Raw genomic sequence first — 16,787 nt, 5'->3', positions numbered from 1 at the left:
ACTCGGTGCTATCTCGAGTGAATGCGAAGCCTGTAGGTTACCGATGCTTATGAAGCTTTGCCCACACGTTACCATAAGGTAACGCCTATTTCCTTAGAATATCAACTTTCTGGCTCTTTGAATTTTTCAGGACATTGGGCATACTTCCTACCTGGTTCGTAGAATGTTTAAAGTTTTGGGACGCTCCTGTAAGCAAATGCTGCAATCAGACTAAGCAGTTTAAACATTTATCATGCGTTATCTACAACATGCGTCCTAATTCAACAAAGTATAAGCAGCGTGCCTCGTTTTATTCACCGAGGAAATAGGGAAAAACAACCACGCGTCTCGTATGATACATGAAGATACCAGTATTCAGTAATTATTTTCAACATTGAAATTCAACTTACACATCTCAGACATGCGGCAAATATTGCACATAACGCGCATCCCATTTCCTAAAAAATAAAACTGCTAGCAGCTTTTGTTTCTCCAGGGCGGCAGGGAAACTCCGTAAGCGTTTTATAGAAAGCCTCTACACAGGCAACAAAAGAGGCCTTAGTAATCATTGCTTGGCCCCTAATTCACCTATATCACTCCTAATATTCCCCTCACCCTGAATATTCTGAAACATAAACTCGGTGAATGATCTGACTCTCCTAGGAAACTATGAAAGTACGCTTATAATGTTTCCAAGTGCTCCTGGTCGCACTAACAGCTTTGCTGTAAAATAACGGTTTCATTTCTCTCTGACACATCATTGCTGCACGTGAATTAAACGAACGAAAGAATTTCCCTTATGCGTACCGAGGTTTCACTACCTGTTAACATCACATTGTTGTTACTAAGAGAAATCGGGCCTTTGGGTTCCCCTTCTCCTCGTTCGCTTAGTGAAAATGTCGAGCACTGTACGAAATCATCGAATCTGATCTCCCCGAAAAAGTTGGTGTGGTACTTACGCATGCGTCACAGTACTTTCGAGAGCCATTGCTGGTGCTCCCGTCTTTCGAGACATTTTTCAGCGCTATTCGCATGGAACCGTAAAGCACCAAAGAGTAAAGCACCTGCGCACTGCAGTGAAAACTACGCACAGGGGCGAACCATGAATTGACGGGCTGAAAGTGGTTTGTGCGCGTATTGTCAAATTGAGAACATAGTTATTTTCACGCAGAAGACATTCAACAGTTGCGACAACTATTAGAGAGGCAATGAAGCATGCTAGAGTGGCACATAGAGGCGAGGAAGCGAACTAATGTCGATGTCCAAGATTACTAGGTATGCGTCAAGCTTGGCGAGATGTCGCGTCTGTCGGCAAACCTGTCGGGCATAGCGATGCAAAATTATTGACAAATTTTCCATCCATAGTGTCCACAGTATGTTTTAACGTCTCAATAGCATCAATAATACAATCGGCAGTGATACGCTAGTTCGCTAACGTTTGCTATTAATGGCGCAATTGATAGTATTGGAATTCTGGCGACATTGCCATATATTTTGCGATAACTATCAGTAACAGTTTTATAACAGCTTTTTGTTAGGATCTAACTGGACAGTTAGACGCTTAACTTAACGATGTGTCATCCAGGCGTTCTGGTGGAGCATACATCACCTTTTGTTTTACCCCCTTCTGTCTGCTACTAGCTCCTGGAAAACCGCTGGCACCGTTCCTCATCACGCCGTCTAATGCGCAGCATCAGTTTCCTTGCGTACTACGTCGCGACGGCGTATCGCCTACGCGTATCCTTTATCACCGCGTGCGAATATTCGAATTTCGATTACGAGTCAAATAGTGCCTGCTATATGATTCGTATTCGATTCAAAAATCCAATTTGGAAAGTTGTCCAATATTCGTTATTTCTAATACATTAGCGATGAAAACACCTAGTTAAATCAGCGCGGAAAAGTAACGATATAAGTGAGGACTGTTGCGAGTGATTCTGCTGCGACGTAGTTGAGGTTATTGCGTAGAGTCACGCTTTCCTGAGTGAACACATGGGAGAAGATATTACTTCCGCTCAATAATTTCCAGTCATTTAGTAAGAATGGGTCCCTTACAAAAAAAATTGTTGAAAGGTTATTGACGTATCATTGTTCAACGTCAACAAATGACCTTGAAAGATCATTGGGGAATTGTTGAAACATCATTGAGGAAATTGTTGACAAGTGTTGATAATTGGCCCGCGACATTCACTGGAAACATCATTGTGGCCTCTCAATTTGAAAGATCATTGGCATATCGTTGAAACTATGGTGTACTTCAATGCTGAAAGTCCATTGAAGCATTGTTGAAGGTGTGTTGTTTGTCAATGTTGAAACCCAATTGACGTATTGTTGAAATGTGTTGTTTGTCAATGTTGAAAGCCCATTGAAGCGTTGTTGAAGCTCAAAATTGAAAGCCCATTGAGGTATTGTTGAAATGTGTTGTTTGTCAATGTTGAAAGCCCATTGAAGCGTTGTTGAAGATGTGTTCAGTCTCAAAATTGAAAGCCCATTGACGTATTGTTGAAATGTGTTGTTCATCAATATTGAAAGCCCATGGAAGAATTGTTGCAGATCTGTTGAACATCAACACAAATTATGTTGAAATCCCTTTATGCCCTACTGGGTATTTAGCAGTTTAAACCTGCACTTACCTTAAAATACTGCTGAGCTATGTTGCATATAAGTACCTTTGATGTCACGTTGGTATGTTTGCTGTGAGAGGATAGGGATAAAATTTAAATACAGCCGTTTTGTATCGCAGGCCTCTGTCACCCTGGGCTCAAAACATGCTCCTAGATTGCCTGTAATAAAACATATTGCAAAACTGCTAGCAGTACTGTTATGCCACTTTTTTCAATTGTCAGAGTGAATGGTCCTCCACAATATCAAGAGTGCTGAACTGATGCAGACAAAAACCATTTTTCTAGGTGAACTGTTTATTTGTAACCAAACATCTGTGTAAATGTACAAACATTTGTAGTTTGAGAACATCAGAAACTTCTTAAAAACTATTGCACAGTACAAACTTCCTGCAGCTTGACACCATAACAAAATTGAATACTGAAGGTGTAGTCTGTGTGGCCCTCAAGTAAAATACATTTCCCAAAAGAAATAAATTTAAAAAAATAAATACCTAAATAAATAAATGTAGAAGCAGACTGACATGACTGTCAATAAGAACACTCAAAAAAGGTACTTGCTTTCTCTATTAGGGAGCCAGTGGTACTATTACCATGGCACGATTTGCTTGAGCCCACAGCACTCAAATGAGACCTGATATGCAGGGTGGTTATCTTTAAGTTTCATGGAATTTATTAAACACGGACTGTTGCAGCTAACATAATTCTAGATACAGAGTGCCAAACATTACTTGCATGAGAAATCAAGACACCATAGTCAGCTGATTAAGAAAAACTCAGTTCCTAATAAAGTTTTTACGAATTGTAGACGGTAATTTTACAAGGTGTATGCACTAAGAACGAACTTCCAGAATGACACCAGTAACAAGACACATGCCATCAAACTGGCTGTAGAAATGCACTGCTGTAGCACTTTTTTGTTAACACAACGCACTGTTATGCATTGAAGCACAAAAGTAACCGGAATGCCCATGTATTTCTCACATTTATGAAAAAATCTCGCAACTGGTGTCATCCTGGAAATTAATTTCAAGTGAATATGTCTTTCAACCTCACTGGCTACAATTTGCAAATTGAAATATGTGCCGTGATGTTTAAGTGAATTAATAAATTTATGAGAATCAGTTTAATGTTTCCATTTCTTGTGCTAGTAATGTCCACCTCTGAATAATCCAGCGCAAGAACAAAAATTATGCTACCTGGCACAGACAACTTTAAAAAAATCTGTAAAACTGAAAAAGGACCACTGTACAATCCTTATTTGTTGGTTGAATGGTGTGTGCCAATTTCAGTAAACCTTACATACTTCTGAAATATGGCAATCACAATAAGTGATGCTTATGGGAGCAGTTTATTATGCTGCATTGCTGTTGCATGATACAGTTGCATTTTCTGCCATGATAACGTTCCTGCGCAGGTCATTCCATATCAAGCGACTTATTCATATTAACTACTTCAGATTTTTATATGAAAAAAAAAACTATTATTGATGTGCTGGAACAAAACAGTTACTCCTTTTGTGAGTTCAATTTTATTCACTGTCACAAAAAAATAACGAAAGAATTCAGAAAAAGATATGGTTTCATGCAAACATGAAAGGCACATCGTTGCCATTACCGGAGATTTTTTGTTGCATTTTAAATTTAAGCCGACTTATACCTATTAATTTTTACTCATGTATTTTAGATAGCAATAAACCATGTTTACAAAGCTATGTAAAATGCAGTTTTTACTGAACTCTGACAATGGCACAGATGCACTTGCAGGCGTGCGATTCCATGCCCAATCGACCAGTGTTTTTTTGACACCACACATATAGCTGAAACATTGCCATGTGTTTACTAGATCTCAAAACTCGTTACCCACTTTTATTAATTTTTGCCAGATATTTTGTAGCATTTTGGTGACAGTTTAGTTTTCCTGCTCAGCTGAGCTAGAGGACATCAATCAACATTCTTTTTCAAATGCACATTGTATTGATCGAGGCCTTCAAATGGTGTGCGTGGAAATACGTGAAGTGATGCAACTGCCAAAATAGCCAATTTTTCATATATTTGAATACTTCAATTGCTTTTGGCACCGGCAAAAATGAGTCAAATTGCAATCCGTTAGATTTTTTTTCGTAACGAAAAATTCACAGGACAGAACTTAAATACAGAATGGTAGCCCAGGTGACATAGTATAGCAAAATATATGTGCAGCTTTGAAGGTTCAGCTGATCGCCTGTAAAAATAAAACAAATTCTAATCTTTTGCAAGAAGCTTCATGTTGAATGAAAAAACAGCTTTCGTAGTTGGCCAAAAAATGTGATACATTATTGGATAGCTCTACATGTCTGCTATGCATGTGTGAAGTTAAAGAAGGAATTATTTTTAAATACGAGAAATTCTTTTTTGAGATTTTGTCAGCACAGACTTTTCTCGGATGTGCGCACAGCTTGCCGGCTGGGAATGCACACGACAAAGCTGGCTTTGTCTCCACACAGATGACAGAGAAGCGGTGTTAGGGTCTGCATTTTATTGCCAAGGGCCACGTGCTCTAACGCAACGAGGCTTGTGTTTGGTGTGGGCCAGGTAAACCATACAGCCATTGCACATAAACTATCAATACGAGGTCTGTTAGGAAAGTATCTGACCTTTGGCTGAAGAAAAAAAAAAACTGGCATAACTGGAGCGTTGGAAACCTAATCACCCTCAAAGTAGTCTCCTTGGTACTCCAGTCACTTCTCCCAGCAGTGCTGCCATTGTTAGAAGCATTCCGAGAAGGCCTCTTTCCAAACGGAGTTTAGCTCAGCTGTCGTTGCAGCCATAATGTCTTCTCTTGTCTGAAATCGCTTCTTTCAATGGCCTCTTGATTTTGGGAAACAGCCAGAAGTCGCAGGCGGCCACATCAGGAGAGTAAGGAGCCTGTCGAACTACAGGAGTCTGGTTATTCGCCAAAAAGTCTGAATCAAGTGCGAGAAAAGCATTGTCGTCATGGATGTGCCAATTGCCTGTTGACAACTTCTGTATCTTGCGCCACACAGCATCACATAGGCCATGGAGGACATCCCTGTAGTAGTCTTTAGTGATTGTTTGACCCTGTGGTGCATACCCGTGGTGTACCACACTGCGGGAGTCAAAGAAAGCAGTCAGCAACACTTTAACGTTGATGCGCACTTAGCGGTCTTTGGTTGGTGACGTGGAATGCTTCCACTGTAATGACTGGGATTTGGTTTCCGGGTCGTAAACATACCCCCAAGACTTGTCACCAGTGATTATGGTGTTCATGAAGTTGGGGTCACTGTTTGTGGAATCCAGCATGTCTGTGAGACTTCAACACGAAGTTGCTTTAGCTCCACCATGAGCAGCTTGGGAACGAATTTCGGTGCAACTCTCTCCATGGCCAAATCTTCAGTGATAATGGAATGTGGATAAAATGTGCTGATGCCCACCTCTTCCACAATTTCTTGGATAGTCACATGACAGTCCCGCATCACCACGGGGTTCACTTCGGCAATGACGTGGTCATTTTGGCATGTTGATGGCCGACTGGAGCGTGGCTCGCTCTCTACCGATGCGTGGCCGTCTTTAAACTGGTTGTACCACTCCTTAATCTGTGTGCTACTCATAGCATAGTCACCAAAAGCAGTCTGAATCTTCGGAATGGTTTCCACTTGGCTGTCGCCCAGTTTCTGGCAAAATTTGATGCAGTAGCACTGCTCCAGTCACTCCGCCATTTTCCTTGCAATAAAAAACCGACGAGAGCACTGTGTACTACCTCATTCAAATGCTGCATCCCAGCAAGTCACGCTATTGGCAGGCAGGAAAAAATTCGTGCATGCGCACAAAGGTTCAAGGGCGGCTGATGAAAACGCACTTGTTACATATTCGTCAGGTGTTCGCAAAAAAAGGTCAAATACTTTTCTAACAGACCTCGTACGTATTAAATACGTGAGGGAATCCTGCAGTGGTAAAAGATATGGTTCGTGCAGTTTACAAAAAGAAATATCAGCTATTATGTAGACAGTAAATCCAGAAAGAGCGCTGATATTGTTTATACAAAGCATTTTAAAGGGCATGTCGCAGTGCAATGCAACATAGAGGGAGCAGGACACTTTGTGCCCTGCTCCCTGAAGCCCAATGACGATGCAAGTAGAAAACACCTTCATAATTAGGACTGAAAACCTACATGAGTACGAACAAATTCTTGTGGTGGTGTTTGCTACCACTGTTTTAGAGCCGGAACATGCTCATCTATAAGTCATATGTGCCATGTTTAGTCTGATGTGGTCAGACACCATTGGCAACCACTTCTTGTGTTCATGTTAAAAAAATACGAATTGAGACTGCAGCTGCAGCGCTAGACGTCACCTGCCTTCGCAATGATAAAAAAGGCAGTCAGTTTGTTGAATAGTTCTTGTGGCTAATTATATTAATAATATTTCCTTACTAGATGACATGGCTTCATATATTTATGCTATATTTATGCTGTATGTGTGATCCACAAATCAACATTATAAAAAATAATTTATCGCACTTAAACAATAATACCTTTTTGTTACTTGTCACATGTATAGCAGACATGTAAGGCTGTGTAACGATGGGCGACATATACTTTTGTGCCAACCACCAAAGCTAATTTATTTACCTTCAACACGAAGCTTCTTGCAAAAAATTTGAACTTTACAGTTTTTTAGCTGATCAACTGAACCTCCAAGGCTTGAAATATTTTGCAGCCATCCCAAGTCAACCAGTCTGATTTTATATTTATTTTGTGCCTTCTGTATTTCCCTACGTTAAAAGACAATTCAAACTTTGCAAATTTTGGCACTCACACCACTTCAGTCTCTTGACATGAACACCATCTGAATATTTGGATCATACAATTTCCCTTTCAGAAGAAACGTGTATCAGTGCCTTCTAGCTTAGCTGGGCAAGAACAATAAATTTTTGCCAAAGTTCAAAAAAATTTTTGCGAAGGAAAATAAATGGGGAGCAAGAGTTTGGAGCTTCAACTATATCTGTGATGGTCAAAAAAACGTTGGTTGGTTGCCCTGGAATGACTCAAGTGTATGTACGAAAGCAAATTTTCTCATTGTACCTACTCAAAATCAAGCAAACTTGAAATGGTTTGCCGTAATGGAACAGTTCTTGACAAATTTGGGTGGTTTGGCATGAATGGCTTAAGATACTTAAAAATATATTAATAAGAAAACACTTTCCTTACTAGAACCATATCAAAAACTAACATAAAAATGCAGTGAACTATAACAAAGCACAGCACTTGTATTCTGGATTGAGCAATCCAATGTGGACTTCTCAGGAGACTAGCATAATTAACATAAATAAAATTAACATAAAAATGTGAATGCATAGAAAGGCACAACATTTGTAAGCTCATTTGAGAAATTCAAATTGGGCCCTTCAGGAGACTAACACAGAGCATAAAAATGTCGAGAGCTACAAAAGCACAACACTTGTGTTTTGGTTTGAGCTGTCCAACCTGGGCTCTTGAGAGGTTATTGGTCCCATGCGAGAAGCGAGGCCACAGTTCTTTACCTAGGGCATGTTGGTACCAGGCAATTTGCGACACGTGAAGCCTGCAAAAACAAGAAGCCAGAACAAGTTATAAAAAGCAACTTCCACATGCAAAAGAATGGCATGCAATCTGCCCTCGTTATAATGAAATTGATTTATGTATTTGTGTTGCTTTATTCCAACTTTCCACGGGTACAGCTTTACAGCATGAGCATGACCATTTAAATTTATTCAGTGTGGCACAGGACTCGACTAAGTGTCAAAAGCAGGAAAGGGCAAAGAGGAACAAAACACTGTAGCAAAATAACTTGATGAATATCCTCAATGTCGAAGATGTGAACTTTACTTGCTAAGAAATAAAATGGTGAAAAAAATTCATGTTATTCATAAATAAACCTGAGCTGACAACTAAAATTATTTCTTGTAACTTTCATAATTAAAATGTGCAGCACTTGACTGTGTTTTTCCATGCTCCAAATACAATACTGTCATGTCACTACAATTGAGTGTCGCTTCATTTGAAGTTAGGTTTCCTGAGTTCACATGCAATCGGAATGTACTTCTCGCCTTACAATGACTTAGGACTTTCTACATTAAAGAAGACACTGCTTACAGCAAAGTATGTTTTCTGCCTCAACGACTGAATTACTGTTATAATGAGGATTCCATGTAGTTGTGCACCAAGCTGCTTAGCATGACACATGCAGAATGTGACAGATACGAAGAAATGCTGTCTTTTAAGAGCCATATGCCATAGGACTGACTTCTTTAACCCTTTTAGGGTTTACTGCCGTACATCTGTGGCTGTGACGGAACTTTACTGAAAAAATGTGCCTTTTCAGAACAAAGTGTTGCCTAGCATCCCACTGGAGGTGCTGCAACCTTCTGAGACTTCTAGAAAATATTCTTATAGTGCTTTCGCTCCATGGGTTTCTCCAAAACTGATTTTCACTTAGCTCCTTGGTGTCTGTCATTGCAGTAATTTGGGAGTGTTGCCACAAGTTTTTTGTAAGTTTCATTACACAAAAAAATTATGCTGCTTTATCCTGCATAAAAAAATAAAACATGTAAAACTGCAAATACTGAAATGGTATTGCCACTTTATTGTTATTTAAAAATATTATTTACCAGTTTATTTTCTCGGAATGTCACTCTGAAGAACTTAAATCTGCAATCAAAATATTAAGGGTGCGTGAAAAGTGATTTTTGAGGCTGAACCGAATAATGCTAGAAGCAAATCAAATAATGGATAGTTTCTGAATAATGAACAGCTGATATCACAATTAATGTAAGATGAGGCTCACATCCTAGTATTATTAAAGTTAGCAAGTTTCTGTCATTGTTATGTTATGAAAAGCTGTTTACTAAAAGCACAAATGGAGCAGCAGAAAGTTTCTTCACATGCACAGGACTCTTCAGTAAGCATAAATGATTGCTGTACAGCCTCTAAAGTGCAGCTACTGAAGTAATGTAGCCTGGTCTGCTATTACAAGTTGTTACGTTTATGTCTACACTATGTTATTGGAGGTGAAAATTTACCGTACTTTGGCTCAAATTTCATGTTTTATTGGTGTTTCGAAATATTAGAATACTCGCATTTACAAATAGTGACCATTCAAAGACTAAATTGAATAGGACACTATTCAATTCGAAAGTTTTGAGCATTTGCACACCACAAAAAATATATAACTCCTAAATTAGAGAGGCATATTTTTCCCCAAAATGTGATCCTCAATGGGCTAAACAAGAGTGACAGAAAAGCCCATTCATCTTTTTGATTACTTTAAGCCCCTAATCTACTTGGCAATGGTTCATAATAACCCTGTTAACAGGTAGGTGAAGTAAGGAAGCAGGAATCAATTCTAACAATTTCAGAATGGGAGTAGTGGACATGTCCGATGGTCTGTAAGAAGCTTTATACATTAGGCCCCAAGAGCCTATTCTCAATTTATTGGAGTATATGGGGAAAAGCCACATAAATATTTTTTTCATATCTTAGAATACACATAAATATTTTTTTCATATCTTAGAATACAAAGTGATAAAGTGTGCGTTAATAAATACGAGCCATAGGTTAAGTGCTTAGAATGAGTAAGCGCCCACTAAACGTAGTACTGTTGACAGAAATGCTTGCAACTCTGTCCCTGTTGTTTCTTTGATTGAAACAACCAAAAGAAAATTGCCACACCACTCAGGTTCCCTCTGCTAAAAGGCTGCTGTCTGGCATCACATGGAACTCCTTCAATATAGGAGCAACCTTAATTCGATGTGGTCTGTTAAAATTAGTGAAACTACTGTTTCACATCTCAGAACCTGGAGAGCTGTTTTGACTTCTGCAATTTGGTGAACATGCTCCTGCTCGAGCTGACCAGTAACCACACTTGAGCATACCTTCTCCGCAATTCGCGTATTAGAATAACATTTTCAGGCTAACTAAACATGTCCTCCATGCCAATAGATTTGGAGCGTGCTTCACAGACAACTATTCCTTGCAATGACAGCCAAGCAACACTGCTAATGCGCAAATGCAGCTCATTTTATGTGGTGGAGCCACTAAAAACTTTCAGCAGTGAAGGCAGCTTTTAAATTTTAGAAGCATTTGAGTATGGCGGCATTACACACTTAAGATCGTACGAACAGTCCTTCCAAATAGTAGGCTATTGTCGCATACAACTGCACACACGGGCTACTTGAAAGTCGTTTGTTATGCCAATGGCAAGTTCATAATTTTAGAAAAAAATGTGAATGTAAAAATGCAACCAGAAAGGATATATGGTACTTGCCTATAACAGCACTGACCCTGGTGGGGTCAAGAGCCTTTTTTGCCCCTTGGTGTTATTTCCAAAGCCCAAATGGCCCATGAGCTCCTCCTCTGTGAACACATGGTGAAGCAAGGCCCTTGCAAACTTTCCTGGTCCACCATGGCAGACCATGGTAAACTGTGCCAGGATAACCTTCTCAATGTGCACTCCTTCAACCTATGTGAACCTGCATGTTTAAGTAAATGTTAGCAAAACAGTTTTAAGCCTTTCAAGCACATTCACGCAACAGCCCTACTGCAAATAAATTACAGAAGTACCTGTTGCAAATCTAGATTGCTAAACTTTACTTCTTACAAGCTTCTTATGCTGTCTGGACGCCACATGCTTCAGAAAAACAATCCAGCACAAACAAGAATAATAAACCAAAGTATCCAAACATCTAGTACTTGAAAAAGGGGAGTACCAGCGAAACACAAATGACACGCACACAAGGAAACGGCATTAGACACGGACGGACGTTGGGACGGACGTTGGGACGGACCAGCGTCCGTCCCTGTCTAACGCCTTTTACGTGTGTGCGCGTCCTTTGTTTTGCTGGTACCCCCCTTTTTCAAGTTCATCATGCACCAACTGGCCCAAGAGCTTGCGCTAATGCACATCTAGTACTATTTATTGTGATTACCATTCTTAGGATACTTCATATTTTCAGGTGTTTGTCTCTATTTTCCCATCCATTTGTGTCAATAGGTAGTCCATGGTCTAATGGGGAGATTGGGCTGCTATGTTGAGGGAAGAGTTCAAAATCAACCGTTGGAACAGCTTGCGTGACTGGGTATGCGACCCTGGGCATATGCCACTTTTCAATGAATCTCCTTCCCGCTATCTTGGGCAACTGCTGCTGCTTGTGTTGGCAAGCAGCATTAGGAGCTCAAAGAGGGACATGATTGTCGATCATTACTAAGATTACCACTACACGTCACGTTAGCTTGCTGTGCTGCAGAAGTAATATGTGAGATTCCACTGCACTGTATGAAATGTACATAAGCTGCAAGGACAGTATGTGCCAACCACCACTTCAATTAAATTAATCGACTCGCAAAGCACAGGCTGCACAAGATCACGGAGTGAACTCAGAAGTTTGTGGACAGTCAGTTGATGTCCATGTCAGGGACCTCTAGGGAAACTCAGTCATTTCCTCGATGTGCATCATCGTGCCGTCATACATTGTATGACAATTCTGTCTGTCTCGTACCACCGTTCTAATAGTCATCACGTATCACCACAATTCAAAATATAAATAGACACTTATATCTACTGTGTATTTAATCTTTATGGAGAATACTTTGAGCATGAGTTTTTGCAAAGATCATGAATTCTACAGCTTAAAGGAGCACTAAAGCAAAATTAAATTATTTAAATTCTGGCGTTTTATGTGCCAAAACGACAATCTGATGTTTAGGCACGCCTTAGTGGGGAACTCTGGACTAATTTTTACCAAATCAGGCTGCAAGGTACCTGGGCAGTTTTGTATTTCACCTCCATCAATATGCGGCTGTTTGATCCTGTGACCTCGTGCTTAGCGGAGCTGTGCCAACACCCCTAAGCAACTACGGCATGAAAGTACTAAAGAGAAAAATTATTTTAGATGTATCTGTACATGACCTTCCTACAATTCAAGAGATTCACTCATACCTTGACAAGAGGCTGAGTAAACTGTAAAAGCAGCAAGAGGAAAGATTGGTGGCAGTGCTGCCTTGAAGTTACCACACCCGCTTGCTGTGATGTCATGGATTTTGATGATGTCTGTTGAGGTGTAGCAATTTTTTTTACAAATAAAGATATTCTTCATCGTATTCCAAAAACCCGAAAGAAAAAGCGTCAGGAACTTTTACAGAACCAATACAGCCCAAGTTTGAAAAAATACTTGGAATCCATGATGTGACAATGAGGTGTCAGCACGAAGATTTTGGGGCGATATTCAGAAAATTGAACTTTGAGCTTTATTTTCTCTAATAATCAAACAACTACCAAGAAAGTTACAGAAGTAGTTATTTAAGATGATGCTTTATTTTAAATTCATTTAAGGTGTCATTAGTGTCCCCTTAATACAAAACAAGGAATGCACTTGGCTGCGTAATAGGTTAACATGCATCACTGGTTCTCATTAAGGTATGATTATCAGTATAGCAAAGGGCATGCACTGGCTGCTCCAGAGGGGAGCCCTTCCACTTCCCCTCAACCTCCCAATTTCCAATTTCTTTATGAGCAGTGATGCAATTTCTGTATCTTAACGAGACATAATGCCAAGGAGATTAAAAATGCCATGCTGGCTACAGCATGTGGTGAGCGGCACTTCACACCGTCCAGCTCGGCATCAATCTTTTTGGAATTTGGCCCTTGAAATGCAGAAAGCCCCGATCACTGCTCGTTCTTCAGCCAACTTTCTCAAAGGGTGCTGCTGTTCTGGTTTGATACCTCTAGCTGTGCACTGCTGTATGACATAGGTCATAATACCTTCGTTCTGGTAAAACTAGAAAGATGTGCACTCATGCAGACCACTAATGTCCACACTAAGTTTCTGAACGCCCCTCTCATATCAGGCATATACACTGAAAAAGGCACATTCCACGTTTAATATGTTCACAAGTGACGATGAAATTCACTCCCAGTCCTGGTGCAGTTGCAAAGTCTTTAAGCTGAGTGCTTAAAGGCACCATGTCTCCTAATGAAGGCACTCTGCACCAATTGATCACTGGAGCAAATGCGTTGCAGTTGCATCAGCAATGTTGTTTTTTCTGCTTCCTGCAATACATTTTCACGGTATCACTGTATTTGATCATCGTGACGCTACAGAATGGATGGCCAAAGAATTCACTTTTACCGTTCCAGCTGGGGCCTCTCCCAGCTCATTTTGAATCTGAAAAAAGATGTCACTATTAAAACGTGAAGCCACGATGCAGCAAAAGTGACAATCAAAAGAGCTACATGGACCTTTAGGCTTACATAAGTGGACGGATACAAATGACTAGTCATTGAATACACTAAAGTGTGGCCGCTCTTGCCAATGGCAGTGTGAGCTTGTCAAAAAATTTATTTCACATTCCTCTAGTTACTTTAAACATTATTTCCACGCATCTACTTAACTGTTATGGCCACATATTAAAGGCAGCTCCTTCATATAAAACCATTGTTACATTCTTTTACTCCCCGTCTACCTGATGCTACTGAAGTTTTGCCTACTCTCAAAGAAAGAATTTCACAGAACTGCTCTTTCGACAAAGCATTATTCCAAGCTTGTGGCAAAGCGTCGTGATTTAGTTCACAACGATGCGCTCCCCTTTGAATCTGTTCACTCTATAGTGCTCTGATTCGAAGCAAAAATAGCTTTTCGACATAACTAGCTACTTCTATGGTCACAAGAAACAATGCTAATTATTGATGTTTATGTTGCCGATAACGTATACATGCCGCCTCGAAACACAGTGGGACGACAACGCAGATATGCCAGGCATCTCGTTCCTTTACTGATTTTAAAACTATTGTTAAATCAGTTACTGAAGTGCGAAAAGCTGCAATTTCACGAAATTACATTATTTTGAATGTTGTAGGACCTGGAGTGCCATGAAATCTGCCTTTCCGCGAATGCAAAGAGCGCCTACGCGAAGCCGTTTGGGCGAACCACTCGATGGCGACGAACGGAGAAGATGACAAAAAAAAAGTTGAATGCGCGCGACCTGGGGGAAAACAAAACGCACGCGGTTGGCAAGGCGTATAACTCGATGATTTCGCAGCACTCTGTGGCATCACCCCTATTGTATCTCACGTATCGCATGTACACCCTTGAAATTCTTTATTATTGCGCGACAGCCTCCTCTGTGTTTTCCGATCGCGCGAACATCGGCCGCACGGCGTGTCAGATAGTGGCCTTGAAGCACCGCGGAGTCACTCGATCCTGAAGGGAACAGCGCAACAGAATACACTTTCGCCAATCCCAATGCACCCCCCCCCCCCCTTTTGCTGAAAGCTCGCTCACACGCCTTTTACTAGCGTGGCGCAAACGAAATATCTTCGATTACAGTACAGATCGGATGGTTTCACGTCGCATTGTTTTGCGCTCATTAATAAGGCTAACTGAATCGGTGCTCGAACACCGTATCAGAAATCATGGCGTACAACATGCCCTGTTTTAGGTGGCACCACATAGCTGCCTTACGTCACCACAAGCGGAGTGTAAAGTTAAACCAGGACAAAATTCCACGTTATCTACCACAAATCTAGTGCTGTACAACCCATTCTCGCAACGGAAGGATAGTACTAGGAATGAACACTAGAAAAGAGGCGCGCGGAAGACACGCACAAGCGCTGAAATTTCCCCGCTTCCGTTCACCGCGTCGCAATGGACGAACAAGGGGAATTCGAAACACTCACTCACCCTTGATGTCGCTGAGTCGGAGGCGATCATGGCGACCTTCGAGGCAACAAGTCCATAAAAAGCGAGCAACACGCAGGAATATTCCAAAGATGTCACAGCGAAGCACACAAAGAACACAGAAAACGCAGGAAACTCTCAAGCCAGCGGCGTGCACGAACTCGCCGGAACGCGCAAAGCATCAACAGCGCAAACGCGCAATCATACATGTGCACTCATATAAATACACGCTTATATTATCATAAATTGTACCATTGGATAACAAATTATGTAATTTCATGTTATTACTGAACAATTGTTGCGATTTGCAAGTGTATAAAAGTTTTTTGCTTCGCTTCTTTGGTGAACTACTTTCTTTAGCGCAGTAACGCAGTGAACCGGCCGGAGCTAATGGCATGCGCGGGAAAAGGCGCCAAATTCAAACGTCACAAACGCCGCGCTAATTTGTGCGCGCACAGTTTTCGTCGTTTGGATTTAAAAAAGAAAAGTAATGCGTGCCGCAACCATGCGAACTGAACTATTGACCAGAAAAGTACAGAAACGTCGCTGTTTGTGCTTCTCATTTCGACGTCATGGCAAACTGCGGGCGGTCTGTCGTCCCATTCTTTAAACATTTGTGCGTGTGCTCCTGCGCTGTGCGATTTGTCACCGAGAACGTATAGCAGCGCAGATTGTGCTTGGTGGCCGAGCAGATTCCGAACACATTCCCCAGCACCCCGTCTAGGTCACAGAAAAGAATTTGGCCTCCATGTGAAATATGAGCACCATGTCGTACATATCGGCCAAGCTTTTCGTTTCGTTCTGTATAGCGCGCTAACGGGTAAGCGAAACGCACTCTGTAAAAACGATGTTCACTCCTTTCTCCGCCGCACCCACCGTGGTGGCATAGTGGCTGAGGTGTTGCTCTACTAACCCGAGTGCTTGGGATCTAATGCCGGCCGCGGCGGCTGCATTTCGATTGGGGTGAAATGCAAAAACGACCGTGTACTGTGCGTTCGGTGCAGGTTAAAGGACCCCAGATGGAAAAAATAAATATGGCGTTTCTTACTACGGTGCGGCTCATAATCAAAGCGTGGTTTTGGCACGTCAAACCCCAGACTTGAATTTTGTTAACCTTCTCCGCCACCTTGACCATATTTAACATGGAGGCATGCAATGCCGTTTCCTAACACACAGCCAGGGCACTGGCCCCTTATAATGGAGGCCGATGGAAATGCAGGATGCGTCCCATCATCGGTTGTTTGTCACTGCTTGTAGGGACGTTTGTCTTCTCAAACTGCATATATATATATATATATATATATATATATATATATATATATATATATATATATATATATATATATATATATATATATATATATATGCAGGGTGTTTCTGCTAACTTTAGGCCGAGTGTAAACTCTATGACGACGCGACTAAATGCATGTTGTTCCCTTTGGTATGTAGCGTGTCGCGCTATTTGTGTATTTTTGCT

General features: G+C 41.0%; 2 long non-coding RNA genes across 2 annotated transcripts in view; both read right to left on the bottom strand.

The window, feature by feature from the left end:
* Positions 1–16,787, bottom strand: part of LOC140218357 (uncharacterized) — a 174,338-nt gene that overhangs the window by 109,141 nt on the left and 48,410 nt on the right. The window lies entirely within an intron of this gene.
* Positions 2,880–15,488, bottom strand: LOC129385014 (uncharacterized). The gene is made up of 4 exons (XR_008612544.2): positions 15,314–15,488; positions 13,763–13,798; positions 10,903–11,107; positions 2,880–8,181 (listed from the first exon to the last, which is right to left on the bottom strand). It is a non-coding gene; the product is annotated as an uncharacterized lncRNA (long non-coding RNA).

Source organism: Dermacentor andersoni, chromosome 5 (genome assembly GCF_023375885.2).
Source record: "Dermacentor andersoni chromosome 5, qqDerAnde1_hic_scaffold, whole genome shotgun sequence".
Lineage (NCBI taxonomy): Eukaryota > Metazoa > Arthropoda > Arachnida > Ixodida > Ixodidae > Dermacentor > Dermacentor andersoni.
The sequence above is the reverse complement of the archived record's forward strand: the minus strand, read 5'-3'. Positions and strand labels throughout refer to the sequence as shown.